Source organism: Mytilus californianus, unplaced genomic scaffold (assembly GCF_021869535.1).
Source record: "Mytilus californianus isolate M0D057914Y unplaced genomic scaffold, xbMytCali1.0.p SCAF_2, whole genome shotgun sequence".
NCBI lineage: Eukaryota > Metazoa > Mollusca > Bivalvia > Mytilida > Mytilidae > Mytilus > Mytilus californianus.
In genome coordinates, this window is record NW_026262668.1 from 72,220,186 (window position 1) to 72,229,832 (window position 9,647).

The following is a 9,647-nucleotide window of genomic DNA, read 5'->3' on the forward strand; positions in this document are numbered from 1 at the left end:
TGTGAGAAAAGGCAAGGTGAAAGATGAAACTTTTGAGTTAGCCGGGGAAAGATACCAACGGTTGGGGATGAACCAGTGATTGGGGAAAAAGTTTGATGCTATACTAGCAAACACTGGAAAGACCAAAGAAATACAAAAGCAGTTGGTAGATTGGCTGTAGAAGATAGACAAAAGTGGCCTGCAAGTCAGATACAAGCCTTGGATACCATATAGAGGGTTATTTTCGCGGGGCGTTTATTTTCGCTTATTTTGGTGGATATTATATAAAACGAAAATCGCGAAAATAAATTCCACAAAAATTTATTCATATTTGGGTACTTTCTAATACATGAATAGCTAAAGCGTTTTGTAAAGATCTATTTTTTTTCAGTCGGCAGGTCAATAACGGTATATGTTAGTTTTAACAACATAAATGCCAAAGGGCATTGTACAGACATGTATTTTATAAAATGACTGTCAGGTGTGTATGACCTTATTAATTTGTGTCAATTAAAATAAGAGTGTAAGGTACTCTTATCAGGTAATTACCCTTATTAATTAGTGTCGAACTATATAAGAGTTGTAAGAAACTCTTGCTAATTTATTAACCTAATTAGTAAGTACATCAATTTTGTAACTTATCAACCATAAAATTTACAAGAAGTTTGAATACCTGTAACAAATATCTAAGTCACCAGTATTCTATTTATTAACTGTATCAGAATATAATCAATAAATAATGATGTTATTCAGGTAAAAACAAATCATTTTACCATAACAATAGACACTTGTTTGTCAAGTTTTACAACCTTTTAACTGCAACAATTTCAGTATCCACCAAAATATTTAATTTGGATTTAAGAATCCACCAAAATAAAAACATCCAAAATTTTTCGTAAACTTTGTTGCCCCATAATCACGAAATTTTACACTCATGAAAATAACCCGCTATACAGTACATCAGCATGGTGTCTTGCCATGGATGTTATGGCCATTAGTTGTATATGAGTTTCCCAGAGTCCAAAGTTGAGGTTTTATAGAGGAAGATCAGTGCGTGGCTCAGACAATGGCTTGGTGTACATTGTACCAAGGAGTTTTAGCAGCATTGGCTTGTATAGTACAGGGACTACAATTTCCACTCAGGGCATTGACAGAATAGTTTAAAGTCACAAAAACATGGCAGGTTATGATGTTGAGGGACAGCAAAGATGCTAAAGTTAGAGGAGCCAAAGTGAAGAAAAGCACAAGAAGAAAGTGGAAAGCAGAGTGAAAGAAGCAGACAAGACTAAGACACAGTGTCATTGTTGGTGTCACAGCAGTGGACAGACATGGATTTGGTATGTCAAAAAAACCAAGATGGGATACAGAAGATGAGAAGGGAAACAGAGAGATTTGGTACAGCAGGAAGTACATCAGATAGAAGAAGAGGTCAGGAATATTAAGGCAGTAGGCATGAAGCAGCAAGGTAATTGGTTGAATTGGCAAGGAGATAGAAGTAAGCCTTGACCTGGGTAGAGATTTGGAGTATGGAGGGATACCGCTTGAGCTTCCTACTGAGATCAGCATGATCAGTAAATGATGAACTACCAATATAAAAATAAGGAGATGTGGTATGATTGCCAATGAGACAACTATCCACCAAAGTTCAAATGAAGTGGATGTAAGCAATATACGGCCTTCAACAATGAGAAAAACCCATACAAGTCCATCAAACCTCTATATGTGGGGTTTGATTGAAGATCCAACATGCACCTTATGCAAAGACAAAACCAGCAACTCTACAAGAAGTGTTGTCATCATGTCCAGTGGCACTGAAAGATGGTAGGTACACATGGAGATATGATAGTGTGCTGAAAACAATAGTATCAAGGTTGGATATCATCAGGAGGAAGAAGAGAAAGCTCAAGAAGAACATCACTTTTGTAAACTTTGTGAAGACTGGAGAGAGCAAAGACAGCACACAGAAGGACTTGGGATCCTCGCCACCAAATTTCGTACTTAATCTGTATTATGTAGTAATAAGCATTGTGTATAAGTTTCATAACATTTGGTTGAGGCAAACTAAAGTTAGAAAACAGAAACAAAAAAATTGTACTTGATCTTAGTTTTGTGGTAATGAATATTGTGTATAGGTTTCATAATGTTCCGTTGGGGCAAACTTAAGTTACAGAATGGAAACTAAAAATTTTGCAATCTTTCGATTTATAAAGGGGCATAACTCAATAATGGTTAAACTGACACTACCCAAATTCAACTTGATCTGTGTTTTATCAGTGGAAGTCAAAATTAAACATTGCATTGTATAAAGCATTGATTGTAGTTGATTAAACTATAAAGGACAAAGGAAGATAACTCCAATTTTAATAAACTGCTTCACTGAGCGCAGCTGGATACGCCCGCAGAGGTCCAACCCTGAACAGTTGGGGCAAAAATGGACACAATATTCAAGCTTGATACAGGTCTGAATTTGGATTGTAATTAAATATTTGACATATTACAGGTTTCTGAATAAATGTAGTCAAAGAACTTGAAATTGGTTATATGAATTGAATTTATATTCAATTAAAAAATTCTTGCTGTTGTGCAATACACTGTGCTGTTGTGCAATACTTAGTAAATCTCTTGTCAGACTATAAACAAATAAAGTTCAATTAATTCTCAATGTCATATTAGAAATGTATGAAAATCAAAAGGGAGCTTACATCAATAGATATAAACAATTCACCAAAGTTTCATGAGAATAGCTGACAGCATTTTTGAGTTATTGTCCGAAAACTGGAAAATCCCCCCTTTTTTAATGAATAAAACCCCATAACTCAGAAATGTAAAATGTAAAATTTATAAAATTCTAAATGGAGCTTACATCAATAGATATAAACAATTCATCAAAGTTTCATAAGAACTGCTGAAAGCATTTTTGAGTTTCTGTCTGAAAACTGGAAAATCCCCCTTTTTTTTAATAAAACCCTGTAACTCGGAAACTTAAAATCTAAAATTTATAAAAATCGAAAGGGAGCTTATGTCAATAGATATAAACAATTCACCACAATTTCTTGCAAGTTGGTGAAAGCATTCTTGAGTTATTGTCTGAAAACTGGAAAATCCCCCTTTTTTTAATGAATAAAACCCCATAACTCGGAAACGTAAAATCTAACTTTCTAAAAAACGAAAGGAAGCTCACGTCAATAGATATAAACAATTCATCGAAGTTTTATGCAAATTGGTTAAAGCATTTTTGAGTTAATGTCCCACATGTTGACGACGGACGGACAGACGGACAACGGTATACCATAATACGTCCCGTAAACGGGCGTATAAAAATTACTTGATATTTAGAAGAAAATAAAAATTTTGCAATTTTTCCAATTATAAAGAAATGAAAGGGGCATAACTGTAGAACGGTTAAAGTGACCCCACCTAAATTCAGACTTGATCTGTGTTTTGTGGTAATATTAAAGCTTTGTGTATAAGCTTCATAACATTTGGTTGAGGCAAACTTAATTATAGAACGGAAAATAAATTTTGCAATTTTTCCATTTATAAAGGGGCATAACTCTAGAACGGTATAAAGTGACGCTACCAAAATTCAAACTTGATCTGTGTTCTGTGGTAATAAGCATTGTGTATAAGCTTCATAACATTTGGTTGAGGCAAACTTAAGTTAGAGAACGGAAACTAAAAATTTTGCCATTTTTCCATTTATAAAGGGGCATAACTCTAGAACGGTTGAAGTGATGCCATCAAAATTCATACTCGATCTGTGTTTTGTGGTTATAAGCATTGTGTATAAGTTTCATAACATTTGGTTGAGGCAAACTTAAGTAAGAGAACAGAAACTAAAAATTTTGCCATTTTTCCATTTATAAAGGGGCATAACTCTAGAACGGTTAAAGTGATGCCATCAAAATTCAAACTCGATCTGTGTTTTGTGGTAATAAGCATTATGTATAAGTTTCATAACATTTAGTTGAGGCAAACTTAAGTTAGAGAACGGAAACTAAAAATTTTGCCATTTTTCCATTTATAAAGGGGCATAACTCTAGAACGGTTAAAGTGATGCCATCAAAATTCAAACTCGATCTGTGTTTTGTGGTAATAAGCATTATGTATAAGTTTCATAACATTTAGTTGAGGCAAACTTAAGTTAGAGAACGGAAACTAAAAATTTTGCCATTTTTCCATTTATAAAGGGGCATAACTCTAGAACGGTTCAAGTGACGCCACCAAAATTCAAACTTGATCTGTGTTCTGTGGTTATAAGCATTGTGTATAGTTTCATAACATTTGGTTGAGGCAAACTAAAGTTAGAGAACGGAAACCAACTTTTGGACGTACGGACAGACGGACAAGGGTAAAACTTAATGCCCACTCCGCTACGGCGGGGGCATAAACATATATATATATATATAAAACAAGGTTTTTGCACAGGATTAAAGAAAACGGTTTTTACAAGAAATAACAAAGATAGAAAATCCTATTTATGAGTCATAAGCAATATACGGTATACATTCATTAATACCTGGTCAAGTTAGATTACTCGTATAACTGTTATATACCGTAGCATCATTTATGGCCTTCTACAAGTGTTCTGGTTTAAACATATAGATTTTAGAACATCAGTTAAATGACTTTTTATGTATGAATACTATGACTCAGTGGCATGGAAGAACAAAGAATAAAGTTAGTAATTTCTAATAATAGAAATAAACGTTGTGAGGCAATTATTTGCAACAAAAATAGTGTCAGTCACTTTGCACCCACCACAAAGTTTAAGTAATCATGAAAATACAATAGATGAGTTGTCCCAAATCCTTTTACCGGCTGACCTACTCGCGATAGAGACAAATCAACGATTTGAAGCTGTGAAAACAAAGGGCGATGGCACCTGCCTGTATATGCAGCTTTCCTGTGTATTACAGGTAATTATTCATAAGAAATCATTATGGTTAAACAGCACATCATTCTGCTTCTAGTCACCAGGACGATGGGAATATAAACCGACTTTAACAACACCATACAAACATTTCTTGACATTATAAATCGGTCGGAAAAATGTCAATTTAACGGTCAAATACTTGAAAATAAGCACTTAAACAGTCCTCAACTACGCTGTTTAAAGAGTTTTCACGAAGAAAGTTACATTTTGAATAAAACATACGAAAAACAGAATGCGAATAATTTTCTCTTGTAATTTAACACTCTTTTGATTGGAAATTTAAGAATTTTTCGTCCTTTCACAAAAGTGTGAAACTTTAAATACATTTTTACATGCTTTTAAAGTAAATTTTATGAAAAAAAAAGACCAAATATGCTAAAGTTCCGTAAGGCACTTGTTTGTATATTGATTGCAGTACTAGTAATATCAGAGTTTCACCCTCTACAAATATACAATCTACTGTGTGATAGCGAAAAAAAAAGCTGAAAGTAAGCGTTCTGTGACGCTAAAATCTGAAAGCAAGCAAGGATTATGCCAGGCAATGTGCTAAACGTGAGAAAGAAGACGTAGATACTCTTTCCCAATGGATTAAGGCTGTGAGGTTGTTAATACAAATCAGAATTAAGAAACTGAATGGGTCTATTAATACCCATGCTATATCAATTTTTTTAAAGACCCAAATGTTGCAAAACACTTGTCCTACCTGCATGACAAATATGTTGTTGTCCCCGCAGATAAAGCCCCAAAGAACATCGTTTTTGTGTGTAAATCACATTACATAAACTGCTTGATAAATGAATTAGGTATAATGACAGTTCACTTGGAAACTCAACATATACCCCCACGACACTTACTAAAGAGGAAATCCTGGATAATCATAGGTCTGTTCTATGTTCCTTCGGAATTTCAACCAAAGATGAAGAACTGGATCTTCCATCACTGTATTGGATACCTAAACTACATAAGCATGATAAGTGTCCTTACAAACAACGGTATATTGCTTGGTCTTCCAAGTGCTCCACGAAACCTCTTTCTAAATTATTAACATCAATTTTATAAAAATCAAAGCCGGGCTTCAAAGTTATTGTGAAACTACTTATTCTAGAGGTGGAGTGAATCAGATGTGGATACTGAAAAATTCAAAAGATCTTTTAGAGTAAATACAATCTAAATCTCTTTCATCTTGCAATAGTATTAAAACATTTGACTTTTCTACACTTTATACAAGTATTCCCCATTCCAAACTAAAAGACAAATTGAAAGAGTTGGTCCTGCTTTGTTTCATAAAAAAGAATGGCCAAAGTAGATACAAGACATACAAGTATCTTGTCTTAGGGACGGAAAAATCCTACTTTGTAAAAAATCACTCTGATTCTAACAACAAATTTTTTGAAACTGACATCATCAAGATGCTTTATTTCTTGATTGGAAACATATTTGTTACGTTTGGAGGACATGTTTTTCAACAAAAATCAGCATTCCCATGGGTCCAAACTGTGCCCTTCTTCTTGCCGACTTGTTCCTTTATTCATATGAGGATGACTTCATACAGGATCTTCTAAGGAAGAAAGAAGTTAGCAGTTTCCTTTAACTTTACTTTCAACTATATAGATGATGTTCTCTCACTAATAATTCCCAATTTGGTGACTATATTGAATGAATCTATCCATCGAACTTGAGATAAAGGATACAACAGATACAGTTAAGTCTGCCTCATATCTTGACTTACATCTAGAAATTGACAATGAGGGAAAGTTGAAAACAAAACTTTACGACAAAAGAGATGATTTCAGCTTCCCAATTGTGAACTTTTCATTTCTATGTAGCAACATTCCAGCAGCGCCTGCATACGGAGTATATATCTCCCAGTTGATAGGATATTCCAGGGCTTGTATTTCCTATCATGATACGAGTTGGTTGACCGGTATGGAATATCCGTTTCACAAAAATTAATGGATATGTTCCAAATGTTGTAACTACAATCCCGTCCCCTTTTCCCCGAATATGACCTACCGAATTAGACTTATTACCGGGTTTGTAGTAACATGAGAAACACGACGGGTGCCACATGTGGAGCAGGATCTGCTTATCCTTCCGGAGCACCTGAGATCACCCCCAGTTTTTGGTGGGGTTCATGTTGCTCAGTCTTTAGTTTTCTATGTTGTGTTTTGTGTACTATTGTTTGTCTATTGGTCTTTTTCTTTTTTAGCCATGGCATTGTCTGTTTATTTTCGACATATGAGTTTGAATGTCCCTCTGGTATCTTTCGCCCCTCTTTTACGAATATACGCTGTGGATATTAATCCAGCAGTCACATACATGTAGTTGATGTGCCACCTTTTGCCTGATCCTTAGAAAGAAAAGTACATAATGATAGACCAGCCCTGGCCTTAGTGACTCATTTTTATTTTTTATTTTTTTTTGTCGTGTTATTCCATTATATTCTCACAACGCATCCACCTGTTTGCATTTTCCTGAAATATCTGTTCTTCTATTTAATAAAAAATAACCTTTATCCACATCATGCACATTGTTATTTTATTTATTTTTGTTTTTTGCTTTTTTATGTAGATAATGAAACATTAGCCTGCGATTTAAGATATTTCTGTGCAGCTGAACTTAACGTGAATGCAATTTTCTACACTAATCACGATCCCTTAAGAAATGATGGTAAATTTGGGATGTCTCTCTCTGGATCAGCTGAAAATAATATGACTTCGTTTGTTCTAAGTTGTTTGAACATTGTTATGTTGCTACTATATTTCAAGTCATCACTTCAAAAGTTCTAGCGTTGTCATCATGAACTCATTGATCGTTATGGCAGTGTGACCATATTCACAATGAAAATAGATTTGTTTGCAGTGTCATAGTTATCCTCATTTGTCTTACCCAGACTTGATAAATATGAAAAATTCCACAGGTCGATCATTTATTTCTCGGTCTTTGTACAAGGAATTTTGATAATCTGTTCTGATCATAGTTCCATTTACCCCCTGACTGCTTTTTGCGAAGCTTTGATAATCTAAAATTAGTTTCCTGCAACCGGTATACAGAATTGCACACATTTTTTTCTTTTTTTTTCTAAACATTTCCAAGGAGGAGCTGATGCATGCCAAGACCCTTGCTGAAAGTATTAATTTTAGCTAAGATATTCCACTTTTTCTGTCCATTGGATTGTTGCCTTTTTTGACACATTTCACGTTTCAAATTCTTTTTTCTATGTTTTGAAGTTGCCTATTAAAAAAAGGTGTCATAAGTCAAAATGTTGCTCATAAAAATGGGGTTTTCAGGAATGAAATTTAAATGTCAGGAGAGGGTCAGAATGCAGGATTTGCACCATTTATCCCAAATTTTCTTGGGGCCTTGAGCGGTCCCCGAACCCCCTGCCGAAGAACCGCCGTACCAATATAATTGGACTATTATAACACTTAACACTTCAGAAATATAATTATTTGCACATACCGCACATACCATTAAATGCCTTACCTAGTCTCTCCATCATATAATTTTGTGATTTTTCAGAAATATAATTATTTGCACATACCGCACATACCATTAAATGCCTTACCTAGTCTCTCCATCATATAATTTTGTGATGTCATTTTTTTAAAACTGCAACTTTAAATTTTTTAACCAGCAGAGTAGTAGCCTGGGATCCTGGCTCACTACTCGACATTAGACGAAGTACTAGATTGGGTCAGGATGCCAGGCTAGCAGAGTAGTTGCTGCAAGAGATAATAATCATAGAGGCATTCCAAATGTACTGGGAGCGATATCGATAAAACCCGAGATTATTGGAACTATTATCACTTCCTGTTTATTGTCAAGAGAGATTTCTGAAAATTAATCCTCATTTTCCAGTCTTTACAGACGCAATACTCTAGTCCTGTATGCGAACAAACAATTGTAGGATAAAGAGAAAATACATGGTCAAAACATTTTCCTTATTTATACACACACAGTCAGATAGAATGTCTACAAAAACAGCTGTTTCTCAAAGTCACGTAATAAGTGTTTCAACATGCTGAGTGTTTATTTCTTGTCATAATAAGAATATTCAAGGTTATCTCTGCACTTACTCTTCACAGAAAATACAAATTAATATGGCAGGGACGGTTGATAGAGGAACATCCATGGACCACAGTCATCTATTGGAAAAGGAAAGTGATGCTAGGATCAAGTTTGAGAGGGCGTGTCAACAAATAGCCCTATTAGATCAGAAAATAAGAGACTTGGAAGTTCGTTACAAAAGGGCTGTTAAATTCAAGAAGAATTCCTTTCGTTACAATTTAAGACTTCGTCTTTCTGTCGTAACAGGTGTTAAGATGATGTATCATCATTATGCTAGCACAAAAGCTGAGGAACTTACTAAGATCAGAAGGCAAATTAACGATGCTAATGTTGTGCCATCAAGCAGTGCTAGTGCTGTATTTACACCCAGGGAGAGCAGCAGTTTTAGATCAGTTGGTGATTTGCAAAGAACCACATCAACCTCAGCAGCAGAGCCAGATCATCATTGTGACTAGCTATAAGGATAGGATCTAACAACATCAAGTTTTTTAACTAACTTAATGTGCAATTTACAGACATTTTCAAATATGTATTAAATTTTAAGTTTTATGTAAAATTCATTCTCTTTCTGCACATCCTTTGCATTTAAATGTTTAAACATGTTAAATGTGTAAAGATTTCTTTTGACTTGCATGTAAATGAACAATTCCCAATGAAACCC

At 34.6% G+C, this 9,647-nt stretch overlaps 1 protein-coding gene across 1 annotated transcript in view; it reads right to left on the minus strand.

Moving 5' to 3' along the window:
- LOC127728088 (aromatic-L-amino-acid decarboxylase-like) overlaps nucleotides 1–8,649 on the minus strand; it is a 38,721-nt gene extending 30,072 nt beyond the window's left edge. The window contains exon 1 of the mRNA XM_052235305.1: nucleotides 8,484–8,649. The gene's annotated coding sequence lies outside the window, so the exon portion shown is untranslated. The remainder of the gene's footprint in view (nucleotides 1–8,483) is intronic.
- Between the last annotated feature and the right edge of the window lie 998 nt (nucleotides 8,650–9,647).